Below are 21,096 nucleotides of genomic sequence, written 5' to 3' on the forward strand. Positions count from 1 at the left end.
TTAGACATAGATCTCACCTACAATATTTTGTTAGGGCGACCCTGGATACATGAAATGCAAGCCGTACCTTCTACGTATCACCAGTGTGTCAAATTTCCTTATGACAGACAAGAAATCTCCATATCTGCTGATCATAATCCATTTCAACATTGCAACGCAATGGGGGCAGCCCAAGATAGTTTGGTTCCTCATTATAGAGAAAAGCAGCGATCTTCAACATTAGATCTACAAACAGCAAAGCCCGACTCATTATTTGGAAATTTCAAGTAGAAAATGCAAATCAAAGACCAAGGCATGGGAGAATACTCTTTGGAGCCCTTATGCTTGGCCAAATTACCGACATCACCCAGATCTCATGGATTGCCTACTACATCAATGCATCTGGTAACTCAGCTCATCACCAAATTTGATGGTACCTTCATCCAATTGGGCACTCTAGCACATGAATCAGAAGACAAGGATATTCTTAGCTGGTTATACAAAGATGAGGAAGAAGATAATAGAGCAGCTGCTCTGGATATTGTTCTACCTACACACCTATATGGAAAAGGATACTTAATCATGCAGCAAATGGGATATAACGGTAAAGGACCTATTGGGAAACGCAAAGAAGGAGTCATTGAACCCATAGATCTTCCTTCACAGCCCAGTAGAGACAAAACAGGATTGGGTTGTGAGCTCACTTCCCTATTAAGAAAGCTGCCCCGCATAACTACAAAACCTCAATGGAAAGTAAAGAAGAAGTACAAAGAAGAATCCTGGCAGGAAGCACTCTTTGAATCAGCAGACACAATCCGCAAGGCACGAGAACGTCAAGAATAAAAGTTACATCAGGAAAAATTTCTAAGCCACAAGAAGGCCATATCTGCAGCAGTAGCTCATGTTCAAAATCCACTATTTCAAGAACCAATAAAATCATCTCTAGATACCATTATTTCTCCCCAGGGAGGCACAGTCTATGAACAAATACAAAAAGTAGAAGTAGGATCTGACACAAAATCAACAAAAACTATCAAAATGATATCCATCATCAAAGATTTGTTTTCACCATACAACATCCTAGTTTACAACACTGATAGAATCTGGGATGATGCCTTTGAGACTAATTCAAATGAATATGAATGGTGTAGCTGCTCAAATGCTACTGCAGATATCACTGACAATACTGATTCCATATCCCTTTCTCAAGAAGAACATAACGCAGAAGATAGACCTCTTGAATTTGGACCACAGAATATCTATGACGCCAAGGAAAGCAAACAGAAACATTATGAACAAGTCTATACGGACAATAATACCATCAAAGACCTTGATGAAATCCTGGACTTCTTTAAAACCAAGAACAATCACAATGAAAACTTTGTCTTGACACTTACAGTAGTAGACCTTAATCCACCAAATGATTCCTTACCACTTGTCTTTTCTGACCTCATCGACTGGGATGAACCTGAAATCCATGATATACCAATTTTCCCAGATGATGAATCTATTATCCATTACCTATGTACTGTAAATCCAGAAACAGGCTCTACTAGTGAACAAAGTAACGATGTCTGCCAATCAGGGAGTGCCAAGTCTCTTAGTCACAAAAATATACCAAATGAAAGATCTGAAGCTGAAAACCAGTCAATGGTAGCTCTAGATCACAACAAAGTAAAAATAAAGGACGCATCTGAGGGTGAAAACCTTTTTAAGGCACCTAACGATGGGAGACTTGACACTCTTCCTGAGCACTTTCATGAGCGATCACCCATATTGATTGAGCCCACTCAATCAATCAACATTGGTACCACAAAAGCAATCAAAAACATACACCTTGCAGAATCTCTGACGGAGGAAGAAAGATCAGCATTCATCGTTTTCTTTAAAGAATAACAAATTAACTTTGCTTGGTCATATGTTGATATGCCCGGAGTGGATCCACACTTAATCATGCATCACTTGTCCATCTCTTCAGGAGTTAAGCCAGTCAAACAAAAGCTAAGAAAGATGAATCCACAAGTGGCACTCATGGTCAAAACTGAACTAAAGAAACTATTAGATGTCAGATTCATCTGACCCATTGACTATGCAGAATGGATTTCCAACATTGTTCCAGTATCAAAACCAGATGGTAGTATCAGAATATGCACTGACTTCAGAGATATCAACAAAGCTTGTCCAAAAGATGACTTTCCTCTGCCCAGTATTGACATAATTGTAGACCTCACAGCAGGACATGCAATGCTCTCACTAATGGACGGTTTCTCAGGGTATAATCAAATCAAAATAGCCCCAGAAGATCAAGACAAACCACTTTCACCTGTCCTTGGGGAACGTACTATTGGAATGTTATGCCTTTTGGCTTAAAGAATGCAGGGGCCACTTATCAAAGAGAAATGACAACAATCTTTAATGACATGATGCACACATTTATGGAAGATTACGTGGATGATTTACTAGCTAAATCCTTCACCAGAGAAAAACATCTCAACATCCTAACAAAGATCTTTGATCGATTGGAGAAATTCCAAGTCAGGCTCAACCCTAAGAAGTGTGTCTTCGGGGTTACATCAGGCAAGTTACTAGGCTACATAGTCTCAGCTAAAGGTATCGAAGTAGATCCAGCAAAGGTACAAGCCATTATGGAAATGCCACCACCAAAGAATATCAGTCAACTCAGATCTCTACAAGGATGACTTCAATCAATCAAACAATTCATCGCTCAGCTAGCAGATAAAAGTCTACCATTTAACCATTTACTACACAAAAATGTACCATTCAGATGGGAGACCAAGTGTGCAGAATCTTTTTATCAAATAAAATAGTACATGATGAATCCACCAGTTCTGGTACCACCAGTCACAAGAAAGCCACTTATCCAATACATCTCAACAACAGATATATCGCTGGGGGCACTATTGGCACAAGAAGATCAACAAGGGAAAGAACGAGCCATATACTATATCAGTAGGACATTGAATGGCTATGAACTCAACTATACATTCATTGAAAAGGCTTGCCTAATAGTGGTCTTCGCATCTCAAAAGTTTAGACATTATATGTTAGCACACACAATTAAGTTAGTGGCAAAAATTGATCCTCTCAAATACCTACTCAGCAAGGTAGCTCTTACAGGTAGATTGGCTAAATGGGTCATGATTCTCAGTGAATTCAATATCCAATACATAGAAAGATGAGCCATCAAAGGACAAGCAATTGTAGATCAGTTGGCTGAAGCACCGCTACCAGGAAAACAAACTATGGAAATTGAATTTCCAGATAGGGACGTTCTTGCTCTTTCTACCAATGAATGGACTCTATACTTTGACAGATCCTACACACAACATGGTTCAGGTGCTGGCATTCTATTCATCACTCCTGAAGGACACACTATACCAAGATCATATAGGCTTATGTTCCCATGCACAAATAATGTGGCTAAATATAAGTCATTGGTTATAGGCATCAAAATGGTTGTAGAATGGAAAATCATAGAGTTAAAGGTCTACGGAGACTCACAACTAGTTGTCAATCAAATCAACAATGACTATCAGACAAAGGATGACAAGCTATTACCCTACAAGCGAATGGTGGATGACTTCAAGCAATATTTTGTACACATCACCTTTGAGCAAATACCAAGGTTGAACAACAAAGCAGCCGATGCAATGGCTATTATCGCTTCACTACTACAAATTCCAGAGCAACAGAGTCGTTATGAGTTCCTGGTAGAGCAACTGTTCTCCCCAGCTTATGACCATTCTGAATCCCATGTTATCTATGCCTTGACTAGTTCAGATTCTCCGTTATATGAACCAATATACGACTACCTCAAGAACAATATCTTACCCATTAACCAATCCCGTAACCAAAAACGTAACTTTATCCGGCAAGCTGTCCGTTATACCCTTACCGCTGATACTTTGTATCGTCAAGGTCTAGATGGTACTCTTCTTCGTTTCCTTGATCGTAATGATTCCAATTCCGCTTTACACGAGCTTCATGAAGGTATTTGCGGCACACATTCAAGTGGTACTACTCTTGCTAAATTTTTTTTAAGGATGGGATACTACTGGCCTACAATGGAGAAAGACTCATATCACTTCACCAAGAAATGTCCTAAATGCCAGACCCATGGTAATCTGATACATGCACCAGCACAGGAACTGCAGCCATTTACATCATCCTGGCTCTTTTGTCAGTGGGGACTAGACTTAGTTGGCAAAATTCATCCTTCAGCTTCAAATGGACACAAGTTCATTATAACGGCAACATAATACTTTACCAAATGGATAGAAGCAATTCCCATGACCACAGTGACTGGGAAACAAATTGCCTCTTTTATCCTAAATTATCTGATCTGCAGATATGGTATTCCAAGTTCAATCATCACAGATAATGGATGACCTTTTAAAAACCAAGATGTACAAGAACTATGTGAAAAATTCAAAATCCAACATCGGTTCTCTACACCATACTACCCACAGGGAAATGGTCAAGCATAAGCATCTAATAAGACAATACTAAAAATCCTAAAGAAAACAGTGAATGATGCAAGCAAAGATTGGCATGTCCAACTCAATCCAGCACTTTGGGCATACAGAACCAGCATCCGTACACCTACAGGAGCAACACCATACTCATTGGTATATGGATCAGAAGCCATCTTACCCCTGGAAGTAGAAATCCCATCTCTCAGAGTCTCTTTGAAAGGTTTAATCCCAGATGAAGAGTATCGAGTTAACTGATTGCAAGAACTCAAACTATTAGATGAAAGACATCAGCATGCTTACACTCATCTCAAAGCATATCAACAACGCATGTGCAGGAGCTACAATCACAAGGTCATCCCTTGCAACTTCAAAGTTGGTGACCTAGTCCTCAAAGAAAATCCAAGAAATCAACACGATCAAGAAAAGAAAGGAAAATTTGCACCTAACTGGTTGGGTCCCTATGTCATCATATCAGTCTATGGATCAAGTGCCTATCAGCTAACAACTTCAGAAGGAGATGTGCTCGACGAACCAACTAATAGCATCCATCTGAAGAAGTACTACACTTAAGTAGCCTAGTGCACGGAACAAGCCAAAACAAGCAAAAAAATCAAAAAATCCAGAAAAAGAAAAAAAAACAAAGTACAATAAAAACAAATGGTGAAAACCTGGTAAACAGGCGCTCTTGTGAAAGAATGGCTCCTCTATCTATCTCCATACCATTTTATCCATATCCTTAAAAACACTATCGGCCATCGCCCGACACTTAGCACATATCCATTCAGGACATACTTAGCGTAGTCACTATCTTGGTTTATCCATATATATCCTCTTACCACATTCCACCATGGCTTGGACATCATTGTACATATTCACATCAAGAGGCACACTCAACTAGGGGCAATAAATCGTCAAAAAATTGCAAACATTCAAGACATCAAAACTATTTACAAAACTTAGAAGCATGGCATCCAACAACCAAAACTACGCTTCATCGCAAAACAAAACAAAAAAATCATCACAGAAATGCCAAGGATGGATGATTTTTTGAAGTACTAAATGTTGCATTATCACATACAAATCTTGACTATTTTTGCATTTTGAACTTTTTAATTATTGGATTCTCTTCCTTTTCTCACTAAATGCTTCAAAGCTAGAGATCATGGGGAACTTCCAATATTTTCTTATTCTTTTGTCTGGGAGGCGATCACTTGTACTGTGTGAATATTTTCCTCGAGACGTGATACATCGAATATCATTGAAGGTCTGATTCCACTTCACGAATACAAATGATTTAATCTTGTTTGTTTACACAATCCGCACTCAGGTCATCCTGGTTCAATTATACCTTGACGCTTGTGCTATCTTGCAAAATCAAACATCATGTAAATTTTTCTCAAGTCATTATGGTTCAATTATACCATTGTGCTTGTATCAATTTTCAACATATCCTAAACAAATCAATGCTCAATGATGATACCTACAAAGAAAGCAAACAACATATGGCTATATCGGATGGCAAATACAGAATGAGGATGCTACCAAAAACATAGTTGCATATCATTTTACAATTAGTTGCATATCATTTTACACTTAAGTTACATATCATTATCATACATCTCATTTTCAAGATACATCTCACAGCATAAGATCATATATCTCATTTTTAAAAAAATACATCTCACATACATATCAAAGCATACATCCTGCATCATACATTATTTCATATATTTAAGCATTGCATCATCATAAAGTAAAGAAAAGAGAACATAAGCACATACATCCATATAACACACCACATGATCAAAGATAATGATGCCGTATATATATATCTCAAAAAAATGATCAAAATGTACAAAATCTATCATCTCTATGTCCAGTACAAAGAATACAATGATCTAAAATACAACAGAGACCACGTCTCTCAAGTATGGCTATCCCCTGATGGAGATGGTTTGGCTCCAGATGTCCTCACCCTTGGATCTCTAGGGGGATCCTATCTCGATGGCCCTATCACACCTTGGCTCTCGGACCGCGACCCAGTATCTCGAGATCGACTAGATCTCGACTGTGTGAAGCTCTGTACTTGGCGATCTCGGGGTACCGTAGCCTCATAATGCTGACGGTAGTACTCCACCTCCTGAGATCTCAAAGATAGCTCTCTCAGGGTGTCTCTCATCGGACCACCCGCCGCTGCCCTCTGCACGCTCGCTGCAAGCTCCTCCGCTTGACCCCTCCACTCTATCTCTGTGTCCCACTCAGTGGTCAACTGCGCAATTTGCCACTGATATGTCAAAACCTGTGCCTGCAGCTGCTGTATAGTCACCTGCAGGGTCCGAATCTGTGCATCCTCAACATGAGTGGGGACCCGAACTTGTAGCGGTACCTGTGCAGGGGCATCCCCTCTAACTCTGCTTGTCCTCGGTGCTGGAGGTAAGAGCACATCCATCCTCCTCCTCTGGGCTGGCTGTATCGCCTTGTCAATCCCCCCACTATAGCTAGAACCTCTCCCATCCTCCCCTCTCCACCAGCTCCGATAGCCAATCCGCCTCTCCCCTTGTCCATCACTGCCTGTCTGACTACTCTCTCCAAACCTCTATCTCCTCTCCTCCCTCGATCTCCCCTCCTCCCCCGATCTCCTCTCCCTCGTCGACCTCCTCCACCATCTCCGTCATCCTCATCATCTCCACCTCCCTCCTCATCATCGTCATCAAATGTCGGTCCCATCTCCTCGGGATCCGATATCCTGGCCATTGCCCGCGCAACAAACAATCTCGCAAACTCATTGGTCATGCCCACATCCAAAATCTTCGGGGCGTAATCCCATAGCTGGCCCACCAAATCGACAAACTCCTCCACTGCCACTACACTATCGATGGTCGGGCCCAATCTGGTATGTCTTGCCTCCGCTGTGCATATAAACAGGTCCCCTGAGGTATACCTTGTTGTCGACCAAATTGTCGCAAAACTCTAGTCACCATGAACCTCTCAATAACAAATGGGGTCCTCCCAATCAGGTATCTCGCCATAAACACGTAGGGCATCTCCAGCCCGTCCTCCGCCCACACTTCACACCATGTATACGGTCGCCATGTGACCATATCGATGTCATCCAAAACTCTCCTCCAATGCTCTAGTTTGCCCAGCTTCCGCTGGACAACTAGACCCCTGTACCCATAGGCATGGGCATGTCCAACGGGCCTATCTCCGTTTGCTAATGGCCTAGCTACTAGAATGTGCTCCCAGCACCATACCTGTAAGAGCGTCATGCCAGCTGACAAACTGTCGTAACCTAGGTATACCACCTCGTGCAGGTCCCTATACAGATGGGCTAGCATAGCCGATCCCCACGCGAACCTGCGGCCCTGTGTAACCATGTCCTCTAACACTAGCCCCCATCCCACAGAGAATCCCTTTGACCTGCGATCAGGACAAAGGAATCCACTGATAAACCCTACCAGTACTAATGGAAGCGGTGCATAATCCAGGTCTAGGAACTCCTACCACGAGATCTCATATCTGCATACTGTCTCATCATGAAAAATATGGCGAAGTGCCTCTGTGCCACCCTCCTCCGACTGCTCATATGGTAGTAGTGCAACTACTACTGGTATGTGCAGAATCCTGTAACAGTCCTCTGGTGTGACTGTCAGCTCACCTGTGGCAAAGTGGAAGGTGTTCGTGTCGCTATGCCACCTCTCTGTGAGCACTGTAAGTAGCCCCCGGTTCATAGTGAACCGAGGCATATCCAACAAGGATGTCAACCCACATCTCTCAATAATATCCAGGTCAGCCTGTGTCAACTGTGGTATCAGAGTCCAAGGCCTAGGAAATCGCTCCTGTCAACCAGCAAAACAAGTCCAATATCAGTTTCCACATCAAAACAAAGATATCAAAATCAACCTCACATCAACAACATGAAACTATTTGCTCATCTACATCAAGTTCAAAATCCTATCATTTCATATTAGCTTGTAAAACAACTCAAGTTATCAAAAACCATATCAAAACTTGTAACACAACTCAAGTCTTCAAATCACATAAACTTGTAAAACAACTCAAGTTTTCCACCCATATCAGCTTGTAAAACAACTCAAGTTTCCAACCCATATCAGCTTGTAACACAAATCAGGCTTCACACATTTGAACTTAAAACACAGTGCGCAAACAAATCATATTTTGATCAAAACAACACATTAATATCTATGCATAACTTGAAATATCGCAAATCAAAACAAGTTATATCAACACTCATATTAGACAAATCAATAAAAACATGACAGCAAAACACAACACTTTCACAAATAACCTCATCTCACAAAATTTTTCCGGATGTGCTAAAACAGGTTGTCTACGCGCTAAAATCTACCCATGCGCTAAGCTGTTTTTCCCACGTGCTACTCTATTTACTCTATGCGCTAGAATACTTCTACGCGCCATCCTTTTTCCCTAATGCACCATCCAACCTACCCTATGCACTAAAACCTATTTATGCGCTAACCTATACCTTGTTGACACTACCTATTTGACCCTATGCGCTAGGTCTACCCTACGTGATAAAACCCCTTACCCATGCGAACCCCTGTGACCCCTATGCGCTAGGTCTACCCTACGCGCTACCCTGTTGACCTAACGTACTACCCTACGTTCGGCATGTGCTATTTTCCCTCCCTGCGCTAACCTAGACCTTCTATGCGCTACACTATTTGTTTCGGACGTAGCCCTAAAATCAAACTTTATGCGCTACCTAAATTTTTGTATGTGCTAAATTACGACTTTGATGCACTAAACCGCTAAAACCGAATTTCAAAAATAAAAAAATGACTAAAAACAACAAAATCAAAAATCAAAAAAGGGTCAAAAGTGTTGACTTACTGGTGGTCCATATGCGGCAGGTCTCTGGTACCTCCGAACGCGCTCAAAACGATGCCTAGAATACGGAATAGGCATTTTGACTTCTCTCCAAATTCTCTTTCTCCAAAGTCAACAATGCACAAATGAATCAAATCAAAGCCCTTTTCGCCTTTTATAGGAGGAAAATGAAATTAGGGTTAGGGAACTGGGCATGTAATTTTCTCGCAGTCTCCCTTATACCCTACAAAATGTAAATTATCAGGAGATGAATCAATTTAAACATTTCACATAGACAAAATCCTACACACCACAAACAAATCATCAAATCCAATCAAAATTTTTAAAATATTGATTCATCTCCCAAGGGGGCATCACACATCAAATCAAATCTGGGGCACGACTGACAATCATAAAAGCAAAAATTTCATTTGATCATAAATCACGATAAAACATCATTTTCTTTGAAATAACATGTGCACACATGTCACTTCAAAGAGGGGCAAAATGTAGACATATAAAAATGACCATATTCCTAAATGAATATTTTCTGTTCATTTCTCTATTTAATTAAATTAAATTTAATTAAATTTCCCACATTCTTCTGTTTAAATTAAGTAAATTACTCAATTTATTTAAATTAAATTCACTAGACTTATTTTTACCATTTAATGAATAAATCATTTTTATTCAATTAAATCCCTTCTATCCACTTTTAATTAAATTCAAATTTAATTAAATAAGTTATCGTAAATTGAATAAATTTAATTTATTTAATTTCCCCAAATTGCAACCAAATTGAATTAAATTAACTTTATTTCAATTAAATCCTATTATCCCTCCATCCACTTGCATTTTCCTACATCTCCCACTTGCATTCTAAAACCTATTCCTAATTTCTTCTAGACCCTTCTAATCACTTCTAAATTAACCTAACCCATCTTCTAAACTTTGTCACATCCCTAAACAAAGGGAAGTCACTTCTCAAACCCTTAAAGTCTTTGATAACCATTAAAGGCTTCAAGTCTTCAACCACTTGATTTTCCAATGATTAATTCAACCCTCTTACATGGTTAGAGACTTTTTGCCTAACTTAACCTTCATCCAACCCAAGGGTCTCATCAAGCCTTTAATGCTTTGACCATGATTATTTCTTAATCATTTGCACAAGAGTTTATCCTTGGATTAACTCTTAATCCAATGGGTAAGCCTAACTTAAGCTTAACCCTTATCTCTAGATGACCATGAGGTCTTCTCAGGCATTTAATGTCTCCAACCCTTTCTCTCAACCCAACCCTATGTTGACATTTGTCACCATTTCATTGGTGCCAATTGCAAACATGGATTCCCAACTTTCAAACTCAACCCTTGATTATATCTTTCAATCCTGACCATTCATTGCCCTGTTTTTGCTATAAATAGAGCTCTCATTCTTCCATTTTCAAGATCCAAGTTTGTAGTATCATACTTATGCTCAAATACATTCAAGCTTTCATTTCATATATGCTCATCATTTTAGCCTCTCTTTTAACTAGGAATCAGTCTAAATATGCATGTTTAGAATACTTTCTCTATCATTTAGCTCAATCATAGACTAATATATCATGTTAGGATAGTATTTATACTAACCTTGTCATCTTATAATCTAGTTTATTGCATTTTAATATCATGCATAGCTTAGGATGCATTTCATTCTAAAATCTATCAAAGCATCCCTCGTTCTTGCATTTGTCATCCCTAAACCATTTTGCTCAATGATCTAAGAGAAAAAATATTGGTTTGAGGGACCTTGTGAGATAGAGAACCATGGAACCAACCTTGGGAAGCTGAGCCATACTTCATGACTCCATAGCTTGCACCAAGAAGTCTTGTGGGTGTATGGACAAGTCTCCCTAGAACTCCATTTTTCACATTTTTAGTTCTATTCACCCAATTTTCTCGCATACAGAAATAATAGGATTAAAAATAATATTGTTTTAATTGGAAAGCATAATTAATTTGAGATAATACATGTGTATTTGCAAATTTCAAATTCCATCAACTTGCTTGTTGTGTAATTGCATTTTTCTCCTATATAATTAAGTCCATTTATAATAGATAAGACCTATTAAGTCATAAAATTAATAAGACCTATTATGTCATAATTTCTAGGTTCTAAATTATATATATATATATATATATATATATATATATATATATATATAATTAATCTACATGTACAAGTAATTTCATGTGATAGGTCCTTTAATATCACATAATATATCTATCTTAAGGGGAGTTAAGTATATTAATTGTGAAATATTTTTTCATACGTGGTCATATTGATTTTAATAATAAGGCCTATTAGGACTATTACATTGATTATAGGTCTTAAATGTGACATAAATTTATAAGGTCTATTAAACATGTTGATTAATTTAGGTGAACTATTTATATGACTTCACGTACATGCAAAAACATTTCAGATTAGGAGGTCTATTATGCAATAATAGGTCTAAAATATACACAGATGTGACAAATTATAGTCCACCTACATTATGGTCCATAACAAATTAATATGAGGTCACCTTTATCATATGCATGCATCAAAATATTTGTACTTTTAATTTTCAAAATTGGAATTTCTAATTTATCAAATTTTATTTTGTGTTAAATTATTGCTCAAAATTAGAGATTGAACTTTAATCCTAACCTGAGAACAAAATGAACTTTAAACCTAAACAGGTAATTTATTTAGAGTTATAACAATAAGGTCCTGAAAGTAATTAAATTTAATAAACCAAATTGAACGGACTAATTTTAAAATGTTACAAAGCTTTAAGCCAAATTCACCCCTATTCTTAAACCTAATTGAATAATCTCTGATTAATTCAAGAACCTTACACAAACTCTTAAATTATGTTTAGAATGGGCTCGAGAAGAAGGGAGTTCTGAAGCGAGAGTCGAGGCAAACGAACCTGTTGAAGAACACAATATAGTTGATGAACATAGGGAGGAGATTGTCCATGTTGAACCAATGGAGACCTTTGAAGGAGAGGGGTCGGGCTCCTTACCTCCTACCACTGATATGGATGAGCATATTGTGGATCTAGCTAAACAGGTGAAGAGAAATATTTCTTATAAAAATTTAGATCATTTACTTGAAATGGATGTGGATGAGTTGAAATGTCTCAGTGAAGAACCTAGACATACTAAAAGGAGGTCAATGAATAAAAGTGGAAAAGAAATAATGTCTCATTTCAACAATCTTGATACTACACTAGAAAAAGCTCAATTGTTATCAATTGTACTTACTCATAAAGACTTAATAGATCCAATGAAATTGTTGGGTATAGATACAACAAGTCAAAAGAGGAAAACTTCTCAGCTACAAAAATCTATTGTTGATAACGTTAAGAAAGGTTTGGTGAACATTGGTAAAAAATCTCGAAAACTAGATAAGACCATTTCAAGAAGAGTGATGTTGACATCTTTAGTAAATGAAAGATTGTCTCAAAAAAGACAAATCGCTTCACTGTCATCTAAGTTTGGTTTTAGTAGAAGGACAATATCTAAATATGTTAAAAGGAGAAAGATTTTGGATGATACTACCTCAGAAGGGAATTGGGCAATTATGTGTAGAGCTCCTCATTCTAATAGAATTGAAGATGTTGTTAGGAACTTTGTGACAAGTTTTTGGAATTATAATACTCGTCCTTCATCAAATAGTAGAGATGTTATCAAGCAAAGGATTGGTCCTGATCGTTATGATCTCCATGTAAAACATTGGATAGACACAACAAAACATGAATTGTATGTATTGTTTACTAAAACAAACCCTCATATAAAGATTGGACAAACCATGTTTGAACAGTTAAGGCCATATTATGTGAAGTTAAACAAAGTTTTCAAAACTTGTTGTTGTCGTTATCACATCGAATTTGACTTGTACTATCAGGTGTTTCGAAAGATTAGAGAAGATAGTGATGGTTTTGAAAATGCTCCTCCTAAACAAACAAGTCAATTCATAACATCCATCTTATGTGATAAATCAGATGATAATGCAACCGGTCAAATAAATTGCATAAGAGGAATTTGTGGAACATGCGGGGACTTGGCTAAATTGCCTTTAAGAGATGAAGATACTGACATGAGGAAGATGGTAAATTGCAAGAGTTACAAGTACAAAAAATTTTAAACAAAATTTGGAAAGGAATCTACAAGGCTAGATTATGTAGAAGAGGAAATACCTATTGGAACATTTATGGAAAATTTTCATAAGTTGATAAAACCATACATATGCCATGGTTTTTTTGCCAAGTGGCAAGAAGAACAATTTAAAAGATTAAGAGACACTTTCCCACTTGGAACTATTCTATCTGTAGTTGACTTCACAGAGAATTACTCTTTTGCACATCAAAAAGAGATTCAATCAGAGTATTACTTTTCAAAGCAAATCACTATTTTGGTGCATGTGTGTTATCGACATGCACAGATGAATTTGGATGGTGTTGACAGTACATTTGAAAATCGTGTCATTAAGAAAGAGTACCACATCTATATCAGTGATGATAAGGACCATGACACACTTTTTGTACAACATTGCTTTAAGAAGTTTTTTGAATATTTGAAAGATAGAGGCATAACAATAGTTAAACATTTTTTTTGGTTTGATGGATGTACGACACAATTCAAATCTTTGAGGCCATTTTATGCACTATGTAGATATCATCGAAATGACAAAATACCACATGTTTGGAGTTTTTTTGAGAGTGGTCATGGAAAGGGTGAACATGATGGTGCAGGAGCTTGTATCAAACGTGCTCTAAGAAAACAAGTACATAGAAGAACGTATAGAAGATGCACATGATGTTGTTGAATGGTGTAAGAAACACTTTGAGCAACCTAATTATCCTGGGGAATCATCATCGAGAACATACAAACCCATTCCATATAGAGTGTTTTGGGAGATAACCGGTACGTGTTCTCTTTTAGTATTTTATTTAATTTTTTAAAAAATGTTCCTAGTTCAAATGTTTCAATTTAACAACTTGATCTACATGTACATTCTTGTACACATGTACATTTTGTAGATGTGGATAGAAAATCAATGCATGGATGCAAGAGCGTGGAGAGGACAAGATCTTTGCATTGTGTCATGAGTACAGATAATCGCCCATGGACATTATACACTAGGGATTATTCATGTTTTTGTTCTGAATGCATTTTTGAAAACTATGTTGATTGCAAGAACCAAGAGCTTGGATATGTTAGTGAATGGAAAATGGTGCCACTAGATTTTTTGACACATACGAGGATTCAAATGAGGATGAAAACTTTGAAGATATTCCTTTGATTTATGGTGATTACAATCATATTTCAGGATTGATTAAAAAAGGTACATACATGACGTACACATGTAAATATTTCCTTAAAAATGACATATAACTTAGAATTTATTTAACTTGTGTCAAATTGCAGGAGATATTTTTGCAGTCATAGCAGAAGATGGAAATATAGAAGGTGTTAGTTATTACTTATTGTGTTGCACAGAAGAGAGAATGAAGATATCAAAATTTGAGATGAGTGATGGAATGTCATTTCCCATAGGTTTGAGTTCTGATTTGAATATGTACATGTACAAATCGCTTACGTGGAAATTTTTAATTTCTCACATTTCTTATATACATGTACATGCAGGATCAGTTGTAGTGCAAGGGACATATTTCAAACAAGTTAAAATTGTTCAACATGGGATTCATTTCACTGAATACCAAATTGACAACAAGGTATATCAGTATAGTCACTTGGTCATTGTTGTTGGCCTAATTATTCAAACAGTTCCATGTCGAGGGCGGTCACAAAAGTGGAGACTAGATAGTGAAGATCATGACAAAATATTAAGTGTTATTGAAGAGTGTTATGAACCACTTGATGTGGTGTGAACTATATATATATTTAGTAATCCAAAGTACACATGTGGTTCAGCCCACATGAATTGAATTAATACTCAAGATAGATTCTAGATCTCTTAACTTGTTTTGAAACTAAAGGATAAATATTTTTTAAGTTTAAATACATTATATCAAATTAGGATGTATTCAAAGTTAATTCAAGTACATGTACATGTTCAAATGCATGTTTAATTTGTATGTATAAGGTACTGTATCTAATTCTAAATGCATCTTATTTGTAAGGACCACTAGTTAAAATAATTTAATTAAAAAATGCATATTTAAATTAGAATGTAATATGTACATTTGTAAAATTGATATAATAATATGGAATTAGGACATTTGTAATTAGGACATGTACATGTTGTCAACTATTTAACTACAATATACATACCTAGAAGCTCACATACCACATGTGAACTATTCAATACATGACCTATTAAGTTTAGTTTGTTCATTTCATACATACTCTTTTGTTTGAACATGTTCTTTTAAATTTTAATGCATATCTACTTGTATTTCTAACATGTGCACGTGATATATATATAATCCAGTCCAGTCCATTGAACATAAAGTACATATATAATCTAACATGTATGTACATGTGCACATGGAATATATAATCTAACACATGTACATGTGCATGAAATATATATAATCTCTAGTCTAAACTTCATATCACATGATGCAATGGAAATATATATAATCCTAGTATCAAACACAATGGAGATATAAAGTATAATCTAGTCTAAACTTTATGTACATGCCTGTGAAATATATAATCTAATCAAACATGTATTTAAATCTAATCTAATCAAACATGTATAAATCTATATAATCTGATCAAACACAACAGAGATATAAAGTATAATCTAGTCTAAACTTCATTACATACATGCATGTGAAATATACAATCTAATCAAACATGTATTTAAATCTAGTCTAATCAAACACAGTATAAATCTAATATAATCAAACATGTATAAAGCTAATCTAATCAAATGTATGTATAAATCTAATATAATCAAATGTATGTATAATCTGATCAAACACAAACCAGGTATAAAGTATAATCTAGTCTAAACTCCATGCACGTGCATGAATATATATAATATGAAAGTCTATAAAAAGATAAATGTAAATGAGCTAAAGTCTGGAGCAAATCAACAGGGATCATGTCAGCTACGAACTGAGCGACCATCTGAGGGGGAGTCCTGCAAAAGTAGAATTTATTTAAATATTAAATATAATATATCATCTCTCTAAACGTGCATGTACATCAAATCCAAGTAGAGTTAAATAAAAATTTAAATATAAATTGTAACATGCATGTATACATACATGTACATATATGTACCAAAAACCATAACTAACATGTACACTAACATCATCTAAAGAATCTCTCCTACACACATGCTCAGAGCTCAAGGAAGGAGTGACATGATCTAACTGTCAATTTAAGGATTAGTCCACAATCAATTTAAATGATCTACAAATTAAAACTTAGAACTCTAGATTATTTATTAAACATGATCTATATATATATATATATCTAGATTTATCCTACAAATTTTCAACATGTATACATATCTTCTAAAAATTTAAACGCACATGTACATGTACATACCTGTGTATCACCTGGAGTAGGTTGTATAGTCTGATCCTGTCCTGTGATCATATCAACAACATCACTCGTGCCTGCATATCTCTCTCTAGCTATACATATCACTGAGGAGTGCAAGGGGCTAACTAGATGAGTGGGCATCATGGATGAAGTGTTTGACTGTAGTAGCATGTCCATAAATCCAGTATGGCTCAAATCTCTCAGCTGATCCTCAAATGAGTCCAAACCCTCATTTGTGATATGGACCTGATCAACTCGTATCTCCTCCTCAAATGAATCCAAGCGGCCCTCATCTGTGATATGGACCTTATCAGCTTGTAGCTCCTCCTCTGCAACAACAAAGTGATCTATAGGTGGGTCAGTGCCTAGAGCATGCATAGAGTGATGAGAATGTTGTGACTGCCTTGGGGTATGCATCGATGCCACTATAGCTTGACCATCTCTGAGAATCTCCTCTCTAACATTAGCCAATGGTATCCCAAGTCGAGATGAAATAAAACTATAAGCATGTAGTAGGTCCTCAGCTAAATACTGTGACATTTATACATGTCTACTACCTCCGACTATAGCTGCTACCTCATCTGGGGAGGGGATGCCAGTAGAAATATACCGATCATCTGAATCTGAAACCCCCTCACAACTAGAAGATGCATGATCTGTGGATAATCACGAACGTGGTCGAGTCATCATATATCTGCCCACCCTGTCAGAAGATATGGTGGCTGTTGTTGATGCAATCTGTCCAATCCTATCAATTGCTTCTCTCTAAGAAGCAATCACAACATGATCCGCTATGGGTGCCATGGCTAGGACTATTGCAGGAAATCTTTGGCCAACAAGGTCCCTATGTCTAGGCGGAACTCTATCATGCCTACGATATGCATCTCTATCAGCAATCCTGCCCCTCCCCTATCCATAATTTCCTGGAATATCAAGGTAGTTTGGTTTCATCTGACAATGAACCTCAGCAAATACCTGTTGTGCAAAGTATAATGGTATCTAGTCATTATTAGGATAACGACCATGGGCAGCTAAGAAGCATGGGTAAATCAGTGATGCAACATGTGGGTCGATAGATCTGGTAACCTGATATCCCCTCACCTTACTCTTCTCCTGATATTGTGGAAAGCATCGCTCCTTGATGGTCTCCTTCGAGACCACCCCCACCACATCAGCAAAAGAATGAGGACCCCTCACCTCACTCCTCAACTGTCTATATATATCCTTTATAACCTCAGGTGAGAATGAGGTATGAGAAACTAAACGGTCCATCAATGTCCGCAAACTATCAAAAATGGATGTGCATGTACTTTGGTACATGCCATCAGTACGAGGGTCATCTAATATGGCCCTCAAACTATGCAACTCTGATCGTTGTACTGAAAAATAGTAGCAATGTCAGGCAAGGGGGGATCCTGCTATGGAGGATCAACATCATCAATGTGTGGCTCCTGATGTGGAGCCTACATAGGTGGATCCTGATCAGGAGCCTACGAAGGTATATCCTGGGATACCATCTATCTAGGTACTTGTCATAAAGTTAAAATAAATACGTAAGCAGAGAGAGAGAGAGAGAGAGAGATTATACATATAAATCTTCATGAGAGAGAGAGAGAGATCATTTTCATTTTCAAAAAATACATGTAAAAATTTCAAATATTTCAGTGAGAGAGAGAGAGATAACATATATTTCAGATCTAGAGATAACATATACTTCAGAGAGATAGAGAGATCTAACATGTGTATATTTAAATATTTGACATACATAAAAAATTCAAGAACATGATATATAAAATTTGGGCCTGGATATGATTATATTTGGGCCCATTGATTATAAAAGTATTAAAACTGCAATATGTGATCTTAATGGGAATGTAATACGACCCCTTAAGATACTATGTGATGGACTAAGGGGTATGTCATTCACACTAGGATTTTATAAGGGGTCATATGCGGTTCTAAGGGGTCATGCATATGTTAGGACACTATATGATCCTAAGGGGAATGTCATATGTACACTAGGATGTTATAAGGGGTCATATGACCCCTTAGGACACATAGGAAATGTCATATGTACAGTAGGATGTTATAAGGGGTCATATGTGACCTACTAAGGGGTCACGCATGTGTCAATGCATGCGTGACCCCCTAGGACCACATACGACCCCTTAAGACACTATGTGATGGACTAAGGGGTATGACGTTCGGACTAGGATTTTATAAGGGGTCATATGCGGTTCTAAGGGGTCATGCATATGTTAGGACACTATATGATTCTAAGGGGAATGTCATATGTACAATAGGATGTTATAAGGCGTCATATGACCCCTTAGGACACATAGGAAATGTCATATGTACAGTAGGATGTTATAAGGGGTCATATGTGACCTACTAAGGGGTCACACATGTGTCAATGCATGCGTGACCCCTTAGGACCACATACGACCCCTTAAGACACTATGTGATGGACTAAGGGGTATGACGTTAACACTAGGATTTTATAAGGGGTCATATGTGGTTCTAAGAGGTCATGCATATGTTAGGACACTATATGATCCTAAGGGGAATGTCATATGTACACTAGGATGTTATAAGGGGTCATATGACCCCTTAGGACACATAGGAAATGTCATATGTACAGTAGGATGTTATAAGGGGTCATATGTGACCTACTAAGGGGTCACGCATGTGTCAATGCATGTGTGACCCCTTAGGACCACATACGACCCCTTAAGACACTATGTGATTGACTAAGGGGTATGCCATTCACACTAGGATTTTATAAGGGGTCATATACGGTTCTAAGGGGTCATGCTTATGTTAGGACACTATATGATCCTAAGGGGAATGTCATATGTATAGTAGGATGTTATAAGGGGTCATATGACCCCTTAGGACACATAAGAAATGTCATATGTATAGTAGGATGTTATAAGGGGTCATATGTGACCTACTAAGGGGTCACACATGTGTCAATGCATGAGTGACCCCTTAGGACCACATACGACCCCTTAAGACACTATGTGATGGACTAAGGGGTATGACGTTCACACTAGGATTTTATAAGGGGTCGTATGTGGTTCTAAGGGGTCATGCATATGTTAGGACACTATATGATCCTAAGGGGAATGTCATATGTATAGTAGGATGTTATAAGGGGTCATATGTGACCTACTAAGGGGTCACGCATGTGTCAATGCATGCATGACCCATTAGGACCACATACGACCCCTTAAGACACTATGTGATGAGCTAAGGGGTATGTCGTTCACACTAGGATTTTATAAGGGGTCATATGCGGTTCTAATGGGTGAGGACCACATATGACCCCTTAGGACACAACATGATCCTAAGGGGAATGCCATATGTATAGTAGGATGTTATAAGGGGTCATATGTGACCTACTAAGGGGTCACGCATGTGTCAATGCATGTGTGACCCCTTAGGACCACATACGACCCCTTAAGACACTATGTGGTGAACTAAGGGGTATGTCGTTCACACTAGGATTTTATAAGGGGTCATATGTAGTTCTAATGGGCCACGCATGTGTTATAACACATGCGTGACCCCTCAGGACCACATATGACCCCTTAGGACCACATATGACCCCTTAGGACGCTATATGATCCTAAGGGGAATGTCATATGTATAGTAGGATGTTATAAGGGGTCATATATGACCTACTAAGGGTTCACACATGTGTTAATGCATGCGTGACCCCTTAGGACAACATACGACCCCTTAAGACACTATGTGATGGACTAAGGGGTATGTCGTTCACACTAGGATTTTATAAAGGGTCATATGCGGTTCTAAGGGGTCATGCATATGTTATAACACATGCATGACCCCTCAGGACCACATATGACCCCTTAGGACACTATGTGATCCTAAGGGGAATGTCATATGTATAGTAGGATGTTATAAGGGGTCCTATGTGACCTACTAAGGGGTCACGCATGTGTTAATGCATGCGTGACCCCTTAGGACCACATACGACCCCTTAAGACAATATGTGATGGACTAAGGGGTATGTCGTTCACACTAGGATTTTATAAAGGGTCATATGCAGTTCTAATGGGTCACGCATGTGTTAAGACACTATTTGATGGACCAAGGGGTATGTCATTCACACTACAATTTTATAAGGGGTCATATGCGGTTCTAAGGGGTCACACATGTGTTATAACACATGTGTGACTCCTTAGGA

This window comes from Cryptomeria japonica, chromosome 10 (genome assembly GCF_030272615.1).
Source record: "Cryptomeria japonica chromosome 10, Sugi_1.0, whole genome shotgun sequence".
In the NCBI taxonomy this organism is placed as follows: Eukaryota; Viridiplantae; Streptophyta; class Pinopsida; order Cupressales; family Cupressaceae; genus Cryptomeria; species Cryptomeria japonica.